The 7,096-nt window shown below is 30.1% G+C and overlaps 1 non-coding gene across 1 annotated transcript; it reads left to right on the top strand.

Moving 5' to 3' along the window:
• Positions 1–1,062: 1,062 nt before the first annotated feature.
• Positions 1,063–1,195, top strand: LOC126012596 (small nucleolar RNA SNORA51). The gene has a single exon (XR_007497048.1). It is a non-coding gene; the product is annotated as a small nucleolar RNA SNORA51 (small nucleolar RNA).
• The last annotated feature ends 5,901 nt before the right edge of the window (positions 1,196–7,096 follow it).

The following is a 7,096-nucleotide window of genomic DNA, read 5'->3' as shown; positions in this document are numbered from 1 at the left end:
AGACATTTAAAATAATTCTTAAGTTGTGTTAATCTTAATAAAATGACATTAACACAAAAGTACTTATATTTCAAAATAAAGAATTATTGTATTAGTAAAGCAAAATATTATTGTATTTAAATAGGCTATACTTTTGTGATAGCTTGAAGGATCATAAAAGATTACTTATTGCACTAGTATTGGGTAAAAAATTTATATATAAAAGTATTTATATATAAATAAAATATATAAATTTATAAATCATAAAATATATTCATAAAAATTTCTTTAAAAGAAAATATAATTTTGTTACTAGAAAATAATTGAGGTGAAATAAAGAAAAATGAGAAAAAAACCTTATTTGGTCATAAATACTCAGTTTAGAATTCTTTATGTGGTCTTTATGATTCCAGTGGCACCAAAAATCACTATCCATATATATTCTTTCAGGAATTCTTAGCAGTTTTTATTTTTAAGGAAAGCCAAGGGATATCCTAGCTATTTATCATGTATTGATGTTTCTGTCATAGGCATATTTATTTTCATTAGAAAAGGAAAATGACCACAATACAAAAAAAAAAAAAAGATTATTGTGTGGTGCCTGTCTTTATTGCTGTGGTGCTTATCGGTTATTTAATTCGATATTTTTTTTGTATTGTGGTATTTTAATTACTTTTTTCACATCCTCTCTCAAACTGAGGTTGGAAGCCTCTAGACAGGACTCTGCCTATTTTCAGCATATTTGATTTTTGATTGAGAAGAGGACATATTAGGTGATGGGTATTCCCCTGATTCAATGTGAATATGTACCCAAAATACTACAGTGAAAGATATGTAAGCCATTATGAAAAAAAAATGTGTTTTTAATCAGAAATTTTCTTTGACTTACATGTATTATTATTATATCAATTATATTATATGTTATGTTATGTCACTATATTATGTTATATTAGTTTACCTCATTATGTTAATCAATTTTGTCCTTTAAATGAATTCTTACTTTAAAAAAACAAACAAACAAAAAAAAACAACTTTAGTTTGCTCTGAAGAAAAAAAAAATAAAATAAATAAAAGATAAGATAAGGCCTCCCAAATCTTACCACAGGCTGTGTTCTTTACACTGGCTGTATAGAAAGAGGAGGTACAGTAAAGGCACCCCATATACACCTCAACACAGGCCCCTTGCCGGGTATGTATTGTGAATTGGGGGACAAAAAAAAAAAAAGAAAAGGAAAATGACAATGTTTAAAATATTCAATTTAGTAGAATGATTTATTACAAATAAAAAATAGTGGTGAGACTTAATTGTTTGTAATATGCCATAAAACTATGAAACAAATCCCCCACTGTAATATTAGTGTTAGAGAATACAAATTCCAATTTTAAGTGTCAATGAAGTTGAAAAATTTTTAAATGGATTTAAGACAAAAGAAGTAAAGAGATACCTTACAATGGTCCTCAAACTACGGCCCGCGGGCCACATAATGTACTTATTCCCATTTTGTTTCTTCACTTCTAAATAAGATATATGCAATGTGCATAGAAATTTGTTCATAATTTTTGTTTTTACTATAATCTGGCCCTCCAACAGTCTGAAGGATAGTGAACTGGCCCCCTGTTTAAAAAGTTTGAGGACCCCTGCAAGAGAAAGAAAATAAATGTTTGTCTATATTACTGAATTTGTTGTCATTTTTAAGAAATAAATTTTATCAGGTATTACTAATATATTTGCAATGTATCAAAGATAGACCTATAATCACTAAAAAATTGAGAAAAGGTATAGGTAGAATTAATTGAACCATATTTTGAGAAAATGAGTAGATGTCTTTGAATAATGGCTAGTCATTAAGAATCAATTGTTTTGCTAAATTAAAATCTATTAGACAGTGAGGTCTGCATAGATTATATCTATATATCCTAATTTGGGTAAAATTTATCTACATTGGGAAAACTACACAGATATATAAATAATATATATAAATATAATAATATATAAATAATTATTGAAAAATATTTTTAGAATAAAACTTTCCAATGTTTTATTGGTGCAATAGTTATCTTTGTTTGAACTCTCATATTCCTGCATCAACATTGCATCATCTACTGTAATTAATGTACACTATGACTTAGGCAATATAACAGTAAGTAGGGATCCTGCTTTGCATTCATTTGCATTTTATACCCAGTAACATATATCCCCTGAGTCTCACCAATAATAAAACCTGAGCAACTCAAGTGTAGTCTAAAAGAAAAAAATAAAATGCACCACATTAATAAAATATATTAATATTAAGGAAATAACAACATTTATATCTGTGAGTGCTTTATGATTTATTCCTAATTTTCAGACTAAAACATTTTAAACTACTAAATAATAAAATAACACCTAGAGTTTTTTTTTCAATAGACTTGGCAAAGCAAGTGTAATTAATTTGACTAAAAATATTCAGAATTAAAACAATAAATGAAATATTCAATTTTTAAACACACAAAAACACTGAAGAGTTGATAAACTGCTTTTTATAAGAGTAAATTAAAATGCTATTAAGTAGTAAGGAAAAATATTGCCTCAATGTGTAATAGGTAGTGTGACAGAATCAATTATCATATCTAGAAGTGAAATGCATCTACCTAAAAAGTTAAGTATCTATAATTACTTCTCTAGTATTAATTGGGAAAAATGAAAAGGCTTAGTTCATGATTTCACAAATTTAATCTAGAAATGAGAAAACAGGGGTCTGGGCTTGGTTATATTGAGGATGTGGGGAAGCAGTTAGCTAAATATCCAAAGCACGGACTTAACGATAGTGAGAACTTGAGATCTAAACTGTGGGTGGAGGTTGATAGAGTACAGAAAAAAAGTAGTTGGATTACTGTAGAAATATCATATCCCTAAAATTCAGCTATCAGTGACTGTAAACCCTGTCTTTTTCATTACATTTTCATTTAAACTATTTTATTAACTATTTGGAAATGTGTAAAAAAATGGTAATGTTTTGGTACTTCCCCCAACCTACTGAATCAAAAACTCTGCAGGTTACAACAGCAGATTTAAAATTTGAAAGCATATGCCTTTTTGGATCTATAAAATGATTTTACTCTTCACAGGTAGATTAATCCATATTTACAACAGGCTCTGTGCCTTGGAGAAGTGTCACACTAAGTTTTCACAATAGGACCTCTGTGATAATGTTTTTGGGCACACCTGCAAAGCTCAGAGTTACTTCTAGCTCTGTAAACAAGAATCATGCTAGGTCTCAATTTGCAGTACCAAAAAGGATGCTGAGGTTGAACCAAGCTAGTCTAGTTCAAAGCAAATGCCCTACCTTCCATAATATCACCCAGCCTCTCAGTAGCTATTTTGAATGATATACATATGAATAGATTTTAAAAAGATATACCAACTGCAAACTTAGCTTAAATTAAGTGTAGTGTTACAGGGGCCGGCATGGTGGCGCTAGAAGTAAGGTGCCTGCCTTGCCTGCGCTAGCCTAGGATAGACCTAGCTTCGATCCCCCAGCGTCCCATATGGTCCCCCAAGCCAGGCGCAATTTCTGAGCGCATAGCCAGGAGTAACCCCTGTGCATCACCGGGTGTGGCCCAAAAAACAAAACAAAACAAAAAAACAAAAACAAAAAAAAAAAGAATAGTGTTACAAATGCAAATTATGCCATATCTGAAAACAAATAGACAGGAGTTAGCATAATAAAGTACATGCTTTCATAGTGCATCTAATATTCCAAGGGTTGGTATGTTAATAAGGACATATTAGCTTTTTTAGATATTTTAAAAATTAAATCAGCTTATATGCCCTGATTCACTCCTTAACACTAAATAAATACTAGATATAAATGAGTAAGTTATTTTTAATAAAATACAAAATCTTTATTGTTCTGTATTACTTCAACTGGTGTTGAATGTTGTATGACTGAAACCCAATCACAAATAAATTTGTAATTTCATGTGACTATATGAAAATAAAAATGTATTTTTTAAAAATTTGATCTCAAATCCACCACCAAATTAAAAAGAAATTCAATCACCTACAAAAAAACCCCAACATAGTAGTTAATGAATATGAAGAAAACTAAATATCATTTGCTTTATAATATTTAGCTATAATATAATTATGTTTCCATATAATAAATTTCACTTTGTTTTGGACTTTACCTTGTTTTATTGATGTCAATGTTATTCCACTTTACTCTCTTAAAGTTCTAATTATATTAATCTTTTATTAAACTTTCAAAATATAAAGTAATATACAACAAAATTTTTATCAGGTTTAGAGCTATAATAATAACAACAGTGAATGTATATGAAAATGAGTTTCATATAAATATTGTATCAAAAATATTTATGATATTTGCTTTATTCACAAAAAGTGGTAGTAGTATATGTTATAAGAACTCTATAATCCATTGTTAAATTTGAAAAATAAATGTTCTTTTCACTTCATATGTTTGTGATTCATTCCATTACTAAAAATAGAATTTGTGAACCTTTTAATAATTTCACAGAAAAACATTATATTTAATATGATATGAAGTAATCTTACTTCAGAAATATTGATGCATATTATGAGGTATATATACACGTAATTATTTCTAACTCAAGGAAATGTCCTCATAAATAGGGAAAAGATATTAGCAAATCTATTAATTAGTCATGTTTATAGCTTTGTCATTTGAAATAATGTGTTTGTTTGAACTAAGTTTTCTATTTATTAGACTCATTAATGACTGTCGGTAAAATGTTGGTTCTCTAACATTTCACTAGTAATTACAAAGTACAGGACATTGCAATTTTTTTTCTACTGAGGCATCTTTCTCTTAAATATTTTTAACAGAATCACTATAAGATAACATGTTACAAAATTGTTCATGATTTTTAGTTATACTAAGCTAAGTTCCAACACCCATCTTTTCACCAGTGCACATTTTCTTGCCACCAATGTTATCCATTTCCCTCCCATCCCTCCCATCTAAACCTGCCTCTATAATATTTCTGAACAGAGAAAACATATTATTTCTTATTTTTGTAGAATGAAAATTGAACATAATATAAAACATCATAAATTACTTCCACTTTTTTTATTCATTCATTACATTGTGTTTCCTTTGCCTTTTGTAAAGCAAATGTTTTTTATTTTGTTTTATTTTTTGGGTCATACCCAAATTCCTCTCAGCACTACCTTCTGACTGTTCAGGGACACTCCTGAAAGAAACCAAGAGAACTTATGTCATGGCAAGGCTCAAAGGTTTATTGGCTGTATGCATAGCAATCACCTTATTTGTTGTACCATTGCCCCAGCCCCATTTTTTGTTAATTCTTATATTACTTAACTTGGAATTTTAATTGAAATATATGTGTTCCTTAACAATTCTCATATCACAATTAATTTCTATGTCATTTTGATTTTTTGGGGGGGCCATATCGGAGGTGCTCAGGGATACTCCTGGCTCTGTGCTCAGAAATTGCTTCTGCCAGGCTCGGGGGACCATATGGGATGTTGGGGATCATCCACGAGCAAGGCAAATGTCCTATAGCTATGCCATAACTCAGGCTCAGCTATATTATTTTGAAAATTCACTGATGCATAGAGTTTAATAGAAATTTTAAATAAATTAGTGTAATGAATATTTTGGCTATAAATATGTATGCATTATTACTTTATTCTTATTTATATTAAATACAAGGTATTTTGTATTAGTTATAAATATGTATAGACAACAGACCTTGATGAGGAATTAGAGTATTTTCAAAAGTTAATATAGCTTTAATAAGCATGGTACTTTCATTTTTTAACTTTCCAAGTAGTTTTTAGGGGAGCAAGAGGACAGTTTTCTTAATATACACTAGCTAATTGTCACTAACTAATAATACACAGTTCTAATTGTCCAGTATTGGACCTGGCAATATGGAACTTAGGTCCTGCACTGCTAGAGGTCACTTGGGCTACATCTAACCGTGTTTGGAGAGAGCAGAGCAATAGGACTTACTCATAATCAACTGCCTGTGACACTTGCTATTCTACCTTAGAGTTATGTCTATAATCCATATATCTATTCATTTCTTTTTTATGGGTGTCACAACTTGGTGGTGTATAGGGCTGACTCTTGGCTCTGACTTTGTAAAGTGTCAGAGATCAAGCACTTTACCCTCTGCCTACTTAATTTCTGTTCTCTGTAAACGTTTTTAATACAAAAAATTGTATAGCCATGATAGTGATTGATAATCTTTAAGATAATCTTATTTGTATATAATGCTACTAAGTGCTAGTTTCCACGAATATTATTTAAAAAGATATTATATAAAACAGCATAAACAGGGGCTTGTTGGATTTACAAGGCAAACACCCTACTTGCTGTACTATAGCTCTGGCATCCATTTTTGCTTTTTATTATTTTAGACTAAGTAGTTCATCTCTTGTTTATTTTTAACTATAGAAAATATCCAAAATCATTTCCAATTCACTTACTAATAATTTCTGCTTGAAGTTCAAACCCATATGGTTCAGATTTTACAAATTGTCATCAATAGGCTCTCTCATGTATGAGTATTTTAGAGTAAAATTTGGCACAGTAAAAATAAGCTCATTTAATAGACAAATCTTCATTTTGAAATCATTGGCCTATAATTCTGCTTAATTGATGCTAATACAGGGAAAGAAGATACAATAAATGAGTTGGTAGTATTGCAAAATACTGGAGTATGAAATGATTCAGGTAAAAATGTGCACACAAAAATATCATTACTAGAAAGATAATAGACGACAAATCAAAAAGCTTGCCATCATGGCTGGAGCTATAGCTCAACCACCATGCATCTGCCCTGTATGCCACCTATACAAGATGAAACCTGGTTCAATCCTTGACATCCCAATTGGTCCCATGAGCCTGCCAGGAGCAATTTCTGAGTGCAGAGACAGGAATAACCCTTGAGCTAAACTGAATGTGGCACATAAAACAAAAAAAAGCTTGCTATTGCAAAATCTGGAACAATTCAAGGAGGCAGATAAAGTCATATTAATTATGATTTAAAATTTGAATTGAATACCAAATTATTCTATTGTTCATACTTATGAAAATTTGAACATATAAGGGAGAAGGAAAAA

This window comes from Suncus etruscus, chromosome 6 (genome assembly GCF_024139225.1).
Source record: "Suncus etruscus isolate mSunEtr1 chromosome 6, mSunEtr1.pri.cur, whole genome shotgun sequence".
Lineage (NCBI taxonomy): Eukaryota > Metazoa > Chordata > Mammalia > Eulipotyphla > Soricidae > Suncus > Suncus etruscus.
The sequence above is the reverse complement of the archived record's forward strand: the minus strand, read 5'-3'. Positions and strand labels throughout refer to the sequence as shown.